General features: G+C 39.5%; 1 protein-coding gene across 1 annotated transcript in view; it reads right to left on the bottom strand.

Annotated features, from left to right (window-relative positions):
- SH3BGRL (SH3 domain binding glutamate rich protein like) overlaps window positions 1-17,571 on the bottom strand; it is a gene marked incomplete at both ends in the record, with an annotated part of 75,719 nt that overhangs the window by 37,564 nt on the left and 20,584 nt on the right. The gene's annotated exons all lie outside the window — the stretch shown is intronic.

Here is a 17,571-nt window from a genome sequence, read left to right as displayed (position 1 = left end):
GAAGGGTCTCACTAAGTTGCAGAAGGCCTCAAAAGGTTGCTGTGGCTGAACTTGAACCTGTAATCCTCCTGCCTCAGCCTCCCAAATACTGGGATTACAGGTTGTGTGCCACCATGCCCAACTATCATGCTTCACCTTGATAATTCTCTCATGATAACACTAACTAGATCTATTCTCTTACTATTATAACCACTATAATATTTTAATATTTCAATCAAAGCCCGTTTTGATCCAACTCTAAATGAAAAGATCATTAACTCAAAAAAAAAAAAAAACAGAGACAAAGAAATGAAACAGGTAAAACTGCTTTACTAACATCTCTGACCCCTGGGTTATTATCTTCATCTCCCTGACTCCCCTCAGCTCCCCAAATCCTAAAATGTCTTCTATCTATGGACAGAAAAGGGTGTGTAACTGAGTGAGTGGGAGAGATAGATAGAGAGAGAGATAGAGCGAGAGAGAGCGAGAGCGAGAGCGAGCAAGAGAGAGAGAGAGAGAGAGAGAGAGAGAGAGAGAGAGAGAGAGAGAGAGAGAGAATGAGAATGTTTATGGTTCAGGGGATTAAATTCAGGAGCATTCTATCTCTGAGTTATGCCTCCAGCCATATCTATCTTTGGAAACAGGGTTTCACTAAGTTGCTGAAACAATTTATGCATTATATCCTGATTTGTTCCCTGGACTAATTCCAAATAGTGCCATTTTTTAAGAAAGTTGTTACTCAGTCTTTAAACTATATATTTTTCTTGTAGGGGAAGGAGTACTGGGGTTTGAATACAGAGGCATTCTACCTTTGAGTTATACCCCTATTCCTTTTTTATTTTGAAATTGGATCTTGCTAAGTTGCTGATGGGAGCTTTGAACTTCTGATCTTCATGTCTCAGCCTCCCAAGTACTGGAATTACAGGCATGCTCCCTAGAGCCAGCAAAAACTACATTAATTTTCAGCCCTTTAAGAAAGACTTGGCTTGGTTTTCTCAGGTCCTCAGCTCCATATCCTTGGTCATATATAACTGCTTGAAGCTGGGCGTGGTGGCTCACCCTTGTAAATCCCAGCACTTGGGAGGCTGAGACAGGAGGATTGTACAGGTTCGAAGCCAGCCTCAGCTACTTAGTGAGGCTCTCAGTACTTAGTGAGACCCTGTTTCCAAATAAAGTATAAAAAATAGGACTGAGGGTATAGCCTGGAAGTAGAAAGCCCCTGAGTTCCACCCCAAGTGCCACATAAAAAATGTATATATAACTGCTTGATTTTTTGATGGTATACTTGTTCAAAATGGCAACAGTTTAGGCACATTGCCATAGATCCAACATGTCTACAGCTTCCATGAATTAAATTGTATACAGGCATCTACTAATATTTCGGTGGTCCTCATACTATACTCTGAAGAACAATGGAATGTGAACAGAACACCTAACATCGAGTTGTAGAACACTCTCCTTATCATTCATTTGCACTTATGATATTGGTCTTAGGAATGACCTTTCTCTTCATCTCTGCTAATGAAAATCTTGCTTAAATTTTAGGTCCAGCTTAAATGTAGCCTTCTAGTTCATCTCTCTCACACCCAGCATATGTGCTCTTTTGTACTGAATAAAATATGGAATATTAGCAGTCCGGGAATGCAAAAAAGTAATAAATGATTATATTCTCTAGGAGTGATGCTTTGCACCTTATTCTGTGTCTCTGAGTTAAGTTTACCATAAAGGGCCTAAACTGAATACATTGATTAAAAGGAAAGAACACTGGCTACCTGCTTGGCTAGGCTAGTAACACAGACCATAAAGAAAGCAGAGAGAAGGACTGGAAGTCACGTCAGGACCAGAGACTAAAGATGAGAATTAAGGAAATAAAATAAGGAGGCGGGAATGGTGGTGCATAACTGTAGTCCTAGTACACAGGGGGCTGAGACAGGAGGGTTGTAGGTGAGAGGCCAGTGTGCAGTAACTTACTGAAACTCTGTTTCAGAAAAATAAAATAGCCAATAGCCGAGTGTGGTGGCGCACGCTTGTAATCCCCGCACTTGGGAGGTGGAGTCAGGAGGACCGCGCGGGTTCGAAGCCAGCCGCGCTGGCTTAAGAGACCCTGTTTCCAAAAATAAAAATATAAAATAGGTCTGGGAGTGTAGCCCGGAGGAGGTAGAAGGGTTTCTAGGAACTCCAGTGCCACTAAAAAAATAAAATAAAATAGGGCTGAGGGTATAGCTCTGCATTCAATCTCCAAAAAGAAAGAAAAGAAGCCAAGCATGTTGGTATACACTTGCAATCTTAGTACTTGGGAGGCTGAGACAGGAGGATCACAGGTTCAAGTTGAGCCTCAGCAAAATAGTGAGACTTCCAGCAACCTAGAAAGACCACATTTAAAAACAAAAAATCAAAAAAAGGGCTGTGGGAGTGGCTCAGAGGCAAAATGTCCCTGGGTTCAGTCCCCAGTACAGAAGGAAAGGGGGAAGGAAGATAAGGGAGGAAGGAAAAAAATAAATAGATGTTGGTTAGAAAACTGTACAAGTGGCCGGGCGTGGTGGCACAGGCTTGTAATCCCAGTATTTGGGAGGCTGAGACAGGAGGATCTGGCTTTACAGCCAGACTCAGCTACTTAGTGAGGCCCTTTGCAACTCAGTGAGACCCTGTTTCAAAATAAAGAATAAAAAATAGGGCAGGGAGTTTAATTCGGAGGTTGAATGCCCCTGGATTCCATCCCCAGACCTGCACAAGTTTAGCAAGTGTGAGTCTGTGATAATGCTCCATTGGCCTAAGGACTAACAATGGATGCTTGCACAACTACTTAAGATATAGAGTTAGTGCGGATTATATAATAACAGGAAATAAGGTAAAGAGCGGGGGAGGCAATAACAAAATAAGCAGTGTAACACCATGAAGACTGGAGCCATGGGTCAGTTCTTAACGGACAAAACAGGGATTTAAACCCAAATTAACCTGTTTTTGCTATACCAGTAGATTTTTCTAACTTTAGTATGACAAGGAATATAATTCAGAAGGCATTGGAATCCTGGCACGAGGACTATGCATTTAAAACAACAACAATAAAGGCCGGGCATGGTAGCACACACTTGTAATCCCCGCGCTTGGGAGGCTGAGACAGGAGGATCGCGCAGGTTAAAAGCCAGCCGCGCTGGCTTAAGAGACCCTGTTTCCAAATTAAAAAGTTTAAAAATAAGTCTGGGAGTGTAGCCCGGAAGTAAAAAGGGCTTCCAGGAACCCCAGTATCATCAAAAAATAAAAAAATAAATAAACAACAACAATAAAAACTCCTCAGCTGGGCAGAATGACAAAAACCCTAATCCCAGGGTTTTGGGAAGCTGAGACAGGAAGATTACACGTTTGAGGCTATCCTTGGCAATTTAGGTGAGACCTTGTTTCAAATCAAACAGAAAGGACTGGGAGTGTAGCTTGAGCCTTTGGGTTCAATCCCTAGTAACTAACTAACTGGCTAACACACACACACACACACACACACACACACACCTCCTCCTCTTCTGGGTCTAGGTGGACAGTCTGTCAATCAAACCTGTGAAACCCTGGGAAGCTTCTCACTGTTTATTTGAGATACTGTATTTTCCCCTTCATCACATTCTACCTCTTGTCAACTGAGTCAAGTGTCCATACCAGCCTTTCACATACTCAACTATTTGGGAAGCACAAACATTCAAAGGAAAAATCCTTTGACCCATTTCTTCTTTCTCTTCCACTTCCAAGCTCTGGGCTCTAAAACCTAAAAGTTCCCTTAAAATTTCCCAAAAGAAAGGGGCACTACCTTATTGAAATAGCCTCGTAGTTAGCAATCTGTCAGACATACTGGATCCTCAAAATTATAAATTAGTTTTCTTTGCTAAAGTTAAATATTACCACCACCATAATGCTAATCATATATTTACTGAGTATCTACTATGTACTAAGTATTTCTTAATGTTTAAAGAAATCTGAAGGGCAGGTGTTATTTTTCTTATCTGACAGATAAAGAAACAGTCTTTGGGAGAGAAAAGGTAACTTACTAAAGATAACCACCAGGAAACAGTAGTTTGAGGCATTGCATAGGACTTGAATCCATACATCCTGTATCCAAATCTGTCTTCTTAATTGTTTAATTCTATAGCCTGTTCAAACCCAAACATCGCATGACTACTCGCTAGTCCATAAATATGCACAATGACTACTGACATGAGTCTTAAGAAACCACCATAAAAATCTGAAAGACAGAGAAAGACACATAGTCCAAAGCCCAAAATTACAACCCTGCATTAACTCTGAATAAGCCTGACAAAACGGTATGGCCAGGCATATATATTATTGGTCAATTATTCATATGCCTCACACCTAGAGAGCTTTAATGATTTTTTTGCTTTAATGATTTTAGAGGGATAAAACTGAAAAAAAGATAACCAGTTTCCCTAATGTCTAATAGTAAGAACTTTGAAATTTCTGTAAGGTCGATGGCTGTTCAATATCACACATTCTCTCATACCAGAAGAGTTTTTCCATATTATAGGAAAAAACTCAATAAAAATATTATGCTGTAAAAATATAACACAAAGTAATTAACAACTACCAGCCATATTTGAATGCAAAATAATCAGAGTAACACTGGAAGAAAAGAATCATTAAAATCTTCAAAATGAAAGGCTGCAATATACTATTCATGAATGCGCTCTGTAAAACTCATGAAAGACAATTAAAGAGAAAGCGAAGAAAAACATTTCCTTATCCAATTTACCATGCATAATACAGAATTCATTTTACGATGTTTGTCTTATTATTTTGAGCAAGAGAGCAAGTTAAGGTACTTCTATATTGCTGTAAAGTTATTTGTAATAAAACCTACTTCTTCAGATACAATATGAAAAATTTACAAAAGTCAATCAAGAGAACACATATGATTTAGTGACTTCCTTGAAAAGGTTTGTGAAAAAATATATGATGGTAGACCATGTAAATAGTGTAAAGAATAGTTACACATTAGTGCTAAAGTGAAAAAAGCCAGGAGTGGTGGCACATGCCTACAATTCCAGTACTTGAGAGGCTGAGACAGGAAGATTGCAGACCTGCTTCTGTGTTAAACTGGCTATACTCTCTTGGGCAACTTATGAAAATGCTCTGAGACTTGGTTTTCTTATATGGAAAATAATATATGCAAATGAGAAGGATACAAAGTGCCTGGCTTTGAGCCAAGCACCCAAAGGCACTGAGTAAAGAGAAAGTCTTTCCAAACTCATTGACTTCTTTTCTCCTACTTATTCTTCACATTCAAGCCCAAATCCTATGTTTCTTAGAATTTATTTTAGGCACACAAATTTTCCTTACATTTGAATTCATTTTAGTTGTTTTTTTTTTTTTTTTGCTGGTACTGGGGTCCCCACCAAACCTATTTCTACCTCCAGGCTATACCCCCAGACCTATTTTATATTTTATTTGGAAACAGGGTCTCTTAAGCCAGCTGAGGCAGGCTTTGAACCTGCCTGATCCTCCTGTCTCAGCCTCCCAAGTGCGGGGATTACAAGCGTGCGCCACTATGCCCGGCTAACATTTGAATTCTTATAGCAGTGTTTTCTACTTTAATCCAGAGATCTCAGTGGAAAGGTACAAGGATCAAAGTCATTATAAGGGGCTGATGAAACGCAATGCACACAAAACCTTTTCTATAGACTTATAAATTTTGTAATTACATATAAAAGTATTTTTCTAATATGTATAAATTCTGTTGTAGAATTAAAATACAAATTCATTTCAAAGTGCTACCAAATTCATGGTAGAGCTTTGTTATCATTTATTTGTGTGTGTGTGTGTGTGTGTGTGTGTGTGTGTATGTGTGTTTTACTGCAAACTGAATACAGAGGCATACTATCTCTGAGATACACTCTCCTATTTTATTTTTTATTTTGAAACAGGATCTCACTAAGTTGTGGAGAGAGGGCTATGCTAAATTGTAGAGGCTGGCCTTGAACCTGTGGTCTTCACGTTTCAGCCTCTCAAGTGCTGAGATTATAAGTCTGTGCCACCACACCCAGCTTCATTTATTCATTAAACTTAAGGATACCAAAAAAATCAACTTCTATTATGGGAGATTTCTACGTTCATTCTTAGAAAATCTGGATCCCCCTTTCAAAAGTGGCTCTATAGTTTTAAAATGCACTCCAGTGTGCATAACCTCAAGCACAAATTGTAGGACGGAACAAAAAACCTCAGTAATAAAGATGTAACAATATATTAAAGAGCCAGTAGTAGTGGCAAATGCCACCACATACTCTAATACCTGAAAGTCTTGAGATAGGAGGATCCCAGATTGGAGGCCAACCTCAGCAACTTAGCATTATCCTTAGCAACATAGTGAGACCCTGTTTCAAAATATAAACTAAAAATGGCTAATGGTGTAGTTTGGAGGCAAAATGCCCTGGGTTCAATCCGCAACACAAGAAAAATATCTTAAAGAAATGATCAGCCAAGCATGGTGTACTTTACCTTTCTCTAATCCCAGTACTTGGGAGCCTAGAATGGGAGGATTGTAGGTTCGTGGACAGTTTCAACAACTTAGTGAGACTTTCAGAAACTTACCAAGACCCTGTTTCAAAATTTAAAAAAAAATGTTTGAGGGTATAGCTCAGAGACAGAGAACCCATGGGTTCAATCCCCCGTACCATAACAAAAAGGAGGTAGAGGAAGAAACTGGGCCATATTTCATAATACAAAGTGTTCATTAAAATATACAGCTGGGCCTCAAATAAGTAAGTCAATCCATGGCATGAGTGCTTTCACAAAGAAAGTATTTCTTTGGCAAGCAAGAGTGATAGTGAGAGATGGCTTGAGGAAGAAATGTTGGGGTATACATGTTGAACGTGAATTTCATAACAGCAAGAGTTGAGAGAGTGTCAAGTAAGTAAAATCTTTTTGTTCAGAAAGGCTGGCAAGCAACATCGTCATCTTTGTCATCACATTATCAATGTTATTTAATGAATGCTTACTGTTTGCCAAGAACATAGAGAACTTCATCTTGTTTAATCACAATGCCGTGATACATACTATTACACTTAATTAACTGGTTTTCAGAGGAAAATTAAAGGACGTGTATAAGATGCCTTATCTAGTAAAATACTTTAGGGTCAACGTGAATGGGTTCAGATATTCATGTAATGATGATAACATCAACAACAATAATAAAATCAACTAACATTATTGATCAGTTGCTGTTTTAAGCACTATGCTAGGCATATTACCTTATTTAACTTTTTAACAGCCAGGTAAGTTATGGTATTATTCTCATTTTACTGAGACTTAGAGGTGTTTGTATTTAACACACATACACACACAGAGATGAACATGCATATATATTTAGCATCTACTACGCACTAAATAAATATATGTGCAAAGCACCATATACATTATCTTGTAATTTTCTTCACAGTGCCCAGGAATATTGCTATCATAGCTTTACACTAAAACCTACCACTTTTACAACTAGGATCTTGCCATCAGTATTTCTCTGACCAAGTTTCATACACTATAAGACTGAAAAGTTCTTTTTAATGTTATAACCAGTGAGGCACAGTGGTGCACACCTGTAATCCCAGTACTTGAGAGGTTGAGATAGGATGATCATAGGTTTGAGGCCAGCCTCAGCCATACAATGAGACGCCATTTCAAAATAAAAAAATAAATAAAACAGGGCTGGGGTGTAGCTCAAAGCTAGAAAGTCCCTGAATTCAGTTCCTAGTGCCACACATGTAAGAAGATACTACTATGTCTGGCCTCCATGATGTGAGAGCATAGCCTTCCTTTCTCCCTTTGCTTCCTACCACTATGCCCTGAGCTCTGCAGACCTGGCCTGACATGGACTGAAGCCTGAAATCTCCAAAAATTGAAATGATTAAATAAGGCTGAAAATAAGCTGATGGGCTCAGCTGGTACATTCCACTACCTCCCCATGACTGGCAAGATACCCAGAAACCACACCCAGAGACTTCTCCAGGTGCCCTTGATCCCTCGCGAACTCTGTTTGCGTGAGAGGTCTCTGGACAAGATGACCACACTCGCAGAATGCTAGTGCATCTTTTGCACAGTATGACTGACACAATATATGCAGATGGCCATCTGACATCACTTGCCCTGACATGGTGTACCTAAACCACGGGACCCTCCGGGAGGTTGAGATCGGCTGTTTAGTACCTGTTTTATCGGCAATTAAAATTAGAATGAGAAGTTCATCTGTACCCCCATCAGACATGGTGTCCTGCTGTAGACTGGTACACAATGTGCCCCCATTGCAGCGAATGAGCCACGCCAGCCCATGCTGGTGGGATGCCCTTCCTGCCACCTGGAATTCTGCTCATGTTGAAAGGATGCTTGGCAAGTGGAGGTCTCCTGTAGAGCCAGCCAGCCTACTGTCCTGCCAATAGGGAACAGGACCCTCTTTGGGCAGATGCAGAAGCTCCCATTAAACAGTGTTCAGTTTGCCAAGATTATATTAAATACAACGAAGGCTGTGCCCACATGGTGTATAGGAACTACAAGCACACATTCTGCTCGTACTGTTTCCAGACACTGGATAATGACATTTTCCTTAGACATTATGGCAAAGGGGTGTGCAGGGATAAACTCAGCCACTTGTGAGAATCAGTGATATGGAACTGAACACAGTTGGTGTAGATTCTGGTGGGACTGGGAATCACTGCCCTCGTGAATTCCCTGTGTTTACTATTCCTGGCCTCTTATGTATAATCTGTTGGGTCTACATGTCATGTCAGGGCAAGAGAGAAAGAATGACATATCTACTACCTAAAGACAGGTTTGTGTTCATGTACCACAGCCATCTGGGTCAAATGAGACAGTGTGGTGGGGAAGTCTCAGTGATCTTACCTCCTTCTTCCCAAACTTTGGAAGTGCTTTCATATCCAGACTTTGAACTTGCCTGTGAGCCTTTGGTGTGAAGAAAGGTCAAATACCAGGAGCAAGTGTTCCTGTGTGACAAGGACTGGCTCTCAGTCCAGGCTGTGCCTGTGGAGCATGTTGGGAGCTTTAGATTGCTTGGGAGGAGCTAGTATATCATCCAGAGAATCCCATAGGACTAATTAAGCTTCCAGCCAATCTCAAGGGGCCTGTCTGGGTGAACATCTTCTAATAAATGTGGTTTCATGGTTGGCAACAGACATACAAAATGAGAAGACTCTGTTCTGTGTTGATTTGACTAGCATGAGAGACATGGAGAAAGCCCTTGGAGGAGGGAAAGGATAAGACAGCCTAGCGAGAGATTATGGTCCAAGCTCTAAAGCAGATTGCTGATCTTAAGAGTTGATGGTGCCTCTGCTGGTTACTGAGTGTGCTGTTGCCAAGGTTACCATAGTGACTTGGTGGAGACACAATGGGTTTCTCCTCCTGTGATGTCAAGCTTTTCCCAATAAAAGGGTCATAGCATAGTATAGCTTAGTGTTTCTCCTTTGAGCAAAGAGTACTTTTCTAAAGTGAACAACTTGTCCTATAGCCCGTCACTATGGTCTATAAGATTGCTTTATATGAAATAGTAGAGTGGTAGAGGTTCAAAGCCCTCATCAGAGATAAAAGGAGGCTTCCTTGGGATTTATGTTCATCTATTCAATATATTTAAAATTGGATCTAAAATATGCATCAAGGGTAAAAATTTAAGTTCAATGTACCGCTTGTAATCCCTGCACTTGGGAGGCGGAGACAGGAAGATCGCGCAGGTTCGAAGCCAGCCACACTGGCTTAAGAGACCCTGTTTCCAAATTTTAAAAAATGTATAAAATAAGTCTGGGAGTGTAGTCCAGAGGTAGAAGGGCTTCCAGGAACCCCAGTGTCAAAAGTTCAATGTACATCTAGAATCGATATGACTTGCAGCCTAACTAGAATTTCTATACATTGGGCATGCATAGATATACCCAATAAAAGACACAAAATATTTACTAAAAGCCATTTTTTATGACTAAAATAGTTTATTATCAATCATCCAAAGACCTTTTATATAGCATACATATAAATTTTGGTTCCAAATTCTTAGCCAGGGACATATAGATTCAGAAAGATTAATTCTTATCAAACAAAACTTAGTAAAATATCATCATGTCTGTAAAAACACAATTTGATGATCAAAATATTTGCCAAATACAATTCAGAGCAACTCTTCTCTCAGTATAATTTAGTATTGCTATTTCTGCATCTGTTGAGACAATTGGACTATTTTCTTTGTGTACAGGGAACCAGTAAGGCCACAACAAAGATACATAAGAAATAAAATGGAAATGTTTTATGTATCTTAAAAATAAAAAAGAAGCCAGGCATGGTGGTGTTGCTTGTAATCCCAGCATTTAGGAAGCTGAGTCAGGAGGACTGCGGTTCATGGACAGCCTCAGCTACTTAGTGAGGCCCTTTGCAACTTGGTGAGACCCTGTTTCAAAATAAAGAAGAAAATTTGGGCTGGGGCATGCTTATAATCCCAGCATTAGGGAGGCTGAGATCCAAGGATTGCAGTTCGCGGACAGCCTCAGCTACTTAGTGAGGCCCTTTGCAACTCAGTGAGACACAGTTTCAAAATAAAGAATAAAGCCGGGCGTGGTGGTGCACGCTTGTAATCCCTGTGCTTGGGAGGCGGAGACAGGAGGATCGCGCAGGTTCGAAGCCAGCCGCGTGCGCTGGCTTAGGAGACCCTGTTTCCAAATAAAAAAGTATAAAAAATAGGTCTGGGAGTGTAGCCCGGAGGTAGAAGGGCTTCCAGGAACCCCAGTACCACCAAAAAAGATAAAAATAAAATAAAAATAAAATAAAGATAAAAAATAGGGCAGGGGGTGTAGCTCAGAGGTCGAATGCCCCTGGGTTCCATCCCCAGACCCGCAAAAAAAATTGGGCTGGGGTGTAGCACAGAGATAGAATGCCCCGGTACATCCCCAGTATGCAAATAAATAAATAAATAAATAAATAACATATTACTACCATAGCCTATGGAATCTTTTTTTTTTTTTTTTTTGGTGGTACTGGGGGTGGAACCCAGAGGCTTTCTACCTCCAGGCTATACTCCCAGACCTTTTATATATTTTATTTGGAAACAGGGTCTCACTAAGTTGCTGAGAGCCCTACTTAGTAGCTGAGGCTGGCTTCGAACCCGTGTGATCCTCCTGTCTCAGCCTCCAAAGCGTGGGGATTACAAGCATGCACCACCACGCCCGGCTAGCCTATGGAATCTAATAAAGTCAATGGAACAAGAACTGAAGATGATCCCTGGAATTTAAGTGGAAAATACATTTCAATCTCAGAATAAACTCACTAGTAGGGTTGTGGGGTTTTAACCAATATGTATTATTTTCAACCCCAACAAATAAATCTCCCTTCTCTGCCATCAAATTAGTATTCAGAAATTCAGTTCTGACACTATCTACCTGGAGTTAGCATGAGATACCACAAGTTTAAAGGCTCAACTCCGACAGATTGCTCACACTTAAGACACCAGCCCAAAGTGGGAGTCCCTCTGCAACCCACACTTTGTCCCACTGCTTTGTTCACTCAAAATTGAAGGGCTTTCACCCCATCCCTGAATTGTTAATTCACTATAATAACACAAAGAACTGAGGAGAGTATTCTATTTACTATTACAGATTACTATGAAGGATATAAATGAACAGGGAGATGAAGGGGTAGTCGGGGGACCCCAAGCACAGGAGCCTCTGTACCTGTGGAGTTACACTCCCAGCATGTGGATATATTCATCAACCTAGAAGATCCGCAATGCCTGTCAATCAGGGGTTTCCATGGCGGTTTTGACTCCCGAGACTGGTCCCCACCCTGAAACTAAGTAGCCCCACTCCACCTTCAGACATCACCTCATTAGCAATAAACTCAGGGGTGATCAAAAGAAATACTGCTCTATATACTGTTACTCAGAAAATATCAAGGGTTTTAGAAGCTTGGTGCCAAAAACCAGGCACAAAGACCAAACATACATTTCTTTCGTCTGCTAGGGATTGAAACCAGGAGCATTCTACCTCTGAGCTAGGCCCGCAGTCCTTTTTATTTTGAAACAGGGTCTCACTAAGTTGCTGGGATTGGGCTCAAACCTGCAAACCAGGTCAGTTCCTAATTCTCACCAATGGCAAACAGCAATCAATTTAACTGAATCCTTATTTGTTAAATGGTGGTAATTGATCTTATAATGAACCAGTCAAGTTTTGGCTGAAAAATTATATTTAATTATAGAGAAAACAGTATCCAATTTATGAAAAGTTAATGTGTGCTAACATTTTATTCAAAATAACTTGTCATTTAGATTTCCAAATGCTACTGTGGGTATGATAAAAAAGGTGTATTATAAGCTGAGCATGGTTGTGCACACCTGTAATCCCAGTACTTGGGGAGGCTGAGTCACAAGGATAAGGAGTTTAAGTCTAGTACGTGGTAACTTTGTGAGACCATGTTTCAAATTCAAAAAGTCAATTCTCTTTATTTAAAAAAAGCCCAAGGGAACTGTATTTCAGGACTATTTATACATTTAATAGAAATTTATTTGTATATTCTTACAAAAATATGTATATAAAATAGCCCAGTAATTACAACTTTACAATCACCAAAACGATTCCATGCAAACCAGCAAGTCCCTGGGAAAACTTTTGTTACATTGGTCCCTACAGATTCCCCCAATTGAGTCATTAGCAATATTCATATTACAATACACTGTTTACTTATCCAGGATCAAAATCATTTAAATACCTTTTTCAAAGTAGCCCTTTAAACATCAGTTTCTATTCTTAGCATTTACTGGTCAAAACACATGGCTTGGAAATTTGTGTCATTTTGGGTTTGTAAAAGGTTTACAATGATTTAAAGACTACTGTAACTTATGAAAGGAAAGATGCTTGTTATCCAAAAGGAAGATCCAGACTAAGAGGATAACGTGGAATGAATCAGAGCTGTTTTAAAAGATACACTAAATTAGGAGTTTTAAGTATTCACTCAACTTCAACTTTTCTACCAGAACTTATGTGCAAGTCTATCTTTTTGGATATACATTGAATAAAAGGTCTCATTCTCATTGGCAGATAATTATTTTCCTCAAAGATTAATAGTGAGCCAGGCGTGGTGGCACCCACATGTAATCCCTGCGCTTGGGAGGCTGAAACAGGAGGATCCTGCAGGTTTGAGGCCAGCCTCAGCTGGCTTAAAAGACTTTGTTTCCAAATAAAATATAAAATAGGTCTGGGAGTGTAGCCCAGAGGTAGAAGGCCCCTGGGGAAAAAAAAAAAAGATTAATAATGAACAACACCTGTATGGACAGGCTTACACTAAACTAATATTTGAAAATATTTCTATATGAAAAAATATCCATGGGCAATCCACCATTATTTTTCTGTCTTTCTTCCTGAAGAGCCACAGATTTTTAGCTAGTGAGTTTATTTGCCTTATTTCAACACATCACCATATTGCTCTAAAGAGCATTAACTCAGCAGGGCGTGGTGGCGCACGCTTGCAATTCCCCTGTTTGGGAGGCGGAGACAGGAGGATCGCACAGGTTCAAGCCAGCCGTGCTGGTTTAAGAGACCCTGTTTCCAAATAAAAATATAAAATCGGCCCGGAGGAAGAAGGGTTTCCAGGAACCCCAGGACCACAAAAAAGGAGCATTAACTGAGTGACCTAACTAGTAACCCCAAAGTACCAATAACCTCAGGAGGAAAAAGTTATGCCAGTAAAAACCTGGGATATTTATGATCTTAACAGTAAAGGTGAGAGAAATTCAGTTTTCTCCCAGTTTGACTCAAAGTGCAAATATGGGAATTCACAGGCTTATCTTTATATGTCAAGAATCAGTAAGGGCCACATGTCACAGAGATAAGAAAAATAAGGGATATCATCTTAATGATCAGAGTGACAATAATACTGTCATCACTTTAAATTAATAGAGATTACTAAATTTTGTGAAAAATGCCGTTGCATTTCCACGGTTTTATTAATCTCTAACTTCAACTCCAGTTTTCTTGCGTATTTTGTCAATCTGTTCCAGCCAACCCAGGGATGTTCCTTCAGTATGCTAATTTAATTTCTTCCTCTCCCTTTTTTTTTTGGTTGCTATTCTTCTGAAATATTCTTTCTCTTGCATATTGTTTACCCGGTTCTTCCTTCTTTCAGTCAGGATGAGGCTTAAACATCACCTCCACAGTGGGACCTTCTCAAACCACACTATCTAAAGGAAGTCTCTTGTTCTGCTCTCAGTCTAAACTCTTTCCTCTTCTTTTGTAGCATGAATCACAAGTTGCAATTATGCATTTATTTATTTATTTATTAATACATTCACGTCTTGGATTTCTATATTTTCCAATACAATGTATGCATAATTAAAGGGCTATGTAAAACTTGCTTACTGTTGGATCCCCATAGTCTAGCACAGACCAAACATACAAAACATGCTTGAAACACACATGAACACACGCACACACACATAGTTGTTCATTACTATCTCATGGAATAGATCATATATAGGGAAGTAGTAATATACTAATTTTCAAGTTGAGGTCACGGAGACCTACAATATAGCTAACAGTGATGGAACTGAAACTCAACCGCCCAAGTCAGAGTTCTTTCCACCACACCGCGTGACTAAGATCTTCCTAATTATTAACAATTCCATGCCATTTAATTACTGACACCTTCTTCACAACCTCTGGGAATGAATTTTAGGCAACAGAAGAATTCTAGGTAATGACACACACAGACTTCCTTTAAAAAGTTATCCAATCGTCTTATATTCTTTTCAAAAGAGAAATTCCATTTTCTCCAGACCACTCAAGATTCCTAAGTATCAGTAATAGGTAAACTTATGACCTCTGGCTTCTGTAGAAGACAGAGCTCATGTGGTATAGTCATAAAGCACTTGTGGTAAGGGACTGTCATTTTTTGAGAAATGAAACTTAGATTGTGTAACCAAAACATACGGACAAATTAATGTAGATTTATTATATATTATGACTTAAAATGGACTGATCTTTCACAGAAACATATCAATATGACTACCACCAGGAACGGGCTATTCATATCTACATGTAGCCATTATACTAAATATTTTCTAGATTCCCAGTTATCTAAAACTGTCTACTTGCTACAATATATGAGAGAATAAGAAACAATATGGTCCCAGTTTGTTTATAATAATTTATGTAAGTTTGCTAGAGGATACAGAAGTAGAAGAGAGAAATGAGTATTTTATTATATGAGTTAACAGTTACACTATTTATTTAACAGTATGCCCCACTTACAAGAAAAAAATTAAATAAAAATAGATAAAATTATTTTCTCCAGTACTGGGGATTGAACACAGGGATGTTATACCTCTGAGCTCTATCTTATTTATTTTTTTCTTTTGAAACAGGGTCTCACTAAGTTACTAAGGTCCTCAATAGGTTGCCGATGCTGACCTCAAACTTGCAATCCTGCTGTCTCAGCCTCCCAACCGCAACTGCTGGGATTATGGATGTGTGCCACCATACACATCTGAAAATAGATGAAATGCTACCATTTGAATTTTTAAGAGTTTATTATTATTTTAAGCTTAAACAAATGAAATCATTATGTCTTTTAGAGACTTAACAAGATAGCAAGTAAAAAATGAAGTCTGAAGCAAAAGTTAAAACAAGACAACTGGGTTCCTTTTGGCTAGGAAGCTGTTAACAGTTCCATCTGATAATTTGTCCAAGAATTTTTGTACATTCTTCACATAGACTCCAACCCCATGGGGATTGCAAGCGATAACACAGGCTCTCTGTTCTGAAACAAATCCAGCATAGTAAGAGAATATGCACAGAAGAGAATTTTTATTATGTTTGTTTGTTTTTGACACTAGAGATTGATGCCAAGAGTATTCTGTCTCTCAGCATCCCCAGTCCTCCTTTCTTCCTATTTTTTTTTTTTTTTTTGCAGGTCTGGGGATGGAACCCAGGGGCATTCGACTTCCAAGCTATACCCCCTGCCCTATTTTTATTCTTTATTTTGAAACAGGGTCTCACCAAGTTGTAAAGGGCCTCACTAAGTAGTAGCCAAGGCTGTCCTTGAACCATTATCCTCCTGTCACAGCCTCCCAAATGCTGGGATTACAAGCGTGGGCCTTACAAGTATTCGTTCAGACAAGGCACTGCATTGCAGTCTGAAAATACAAGAGAGATTAGCAAAACATAGTCCCTGACCTCAAGGAGATTACAGTCTAGTGGGGAAGATATATACACAGAAAATTACAATACAATTTTCAATGCTAACAGGAAAAATGAAGAATATTATTCTGATATAAAAAGATGATCTGCAAGTGACTAATTTTAGAAAGGTTCATATGTTCATTCTAGGTAGAATGGATCACGAGGAAAGACAATTTATAAAATTATTATTTAATTATCACTTAAGGACTAATCTAATTCACCTGGGGTTCACCCTATAATTCTCAGAAATATAGACATTATCAAATGGACGCTGACATTTCTAAGTCTAGCCCTCTGTTATAGTATGTGCCCTGAAGAGATCACAAATTGCCACGTGGTCGGAGTTGACATAATGGAGTCATGAGAGTTGTAACCTCATCCAGGTGGTGACCCAGGCCAGTGGAGCGTGCCTGGGGAAGGTAGGTCCTGGGGATGTGGGCTTAGGGGCTATGCTTCCATCTTTGAATATTTTTGCTTGCTTGCTTTCTTGTGAGGAGCACAGCCCGTGTGCCCTCCTTCTTTCTGCTTTCCACTACCACGGCTTGAGACCTCTCACGTCAACAGAACCCAGGATTTTCAAGAAATTGTGAAAAAATAAAATCTTCCTTCCTCTAAACTGTGTGGCCAGGCTAGGTGTGGTGGCGCACGCTTGTAATCCCAGCATGTGGGAGGCTGAGACCAGAGGATCGCAGTTCGAAGACAGACTCAGCTACTTAGTGAGGCCCTTTGCGACTCAGTGAGACCCTGTTTCAAAATAAAAAATAAAAAATAGGGCTGGGGGTGTAGCTTGGAGGTAGAATACCCCTGAGTTCCATCCTCAGTACATAAATAAACAAATAAACAAACAAACAAATGTGTGGTCATGTCTTTTGGACTGACTGTGAGAATGTTGACTGAGTCACCCTCCTAACTTCTTATGTTTAATATTATCAATATAACCCCACTCATTATTTATGAGCGTGTACTAGGGATTGAACCTAGGGATATACTACCTTTAAGCTACACCCCGACCCCTATTTTATTTTTATTTTTAAACCAAGGTCTCCCTAAACTGCTGAGGGTCTTGAGCCTGTGATTCTCCTGTCTCAGTTTCCCAAGCCTGAGAATAACAAGTAAGTGATACCGTGGCTGACCCCATTCAGTATTGAAAAAGGATAAACCATCATAGAAACAAAAGTTTAGCTAATGTTTGAAAATTCGTGGTTTGACAAGGAATATCAAAGAGAAACTTGGGATGAAAAAAAAGTAAAAAACTTTGGCAGACATGATTTCAAAATGAAACTTCACTTTTTTCAGAAGAAAAAAGTATTTACAGCCCATACTTGTGTCATGGTTAAGTGTACTTTCTGAGGCCTTGACTTTATTCACAACAAAATTGGTAGTCACCCAT

This window comes from Muscardinus avellanarius (genome assembly GCF_963383645.1).
Source record: "Muscardinus avellanarius genome assembly, chromosome: X".
In the NCBI taxonomy this organism is placed as follows: domain Eukaryota; kingdom Metazoa; phylum Chordata; class Mammalia; order Rodentia; family Gliridae; genus Muscardinus; species Muscardinus avellanarius.
This window is presented reverse-complemented; position numbering and strand designations above follow the sequence as displayed.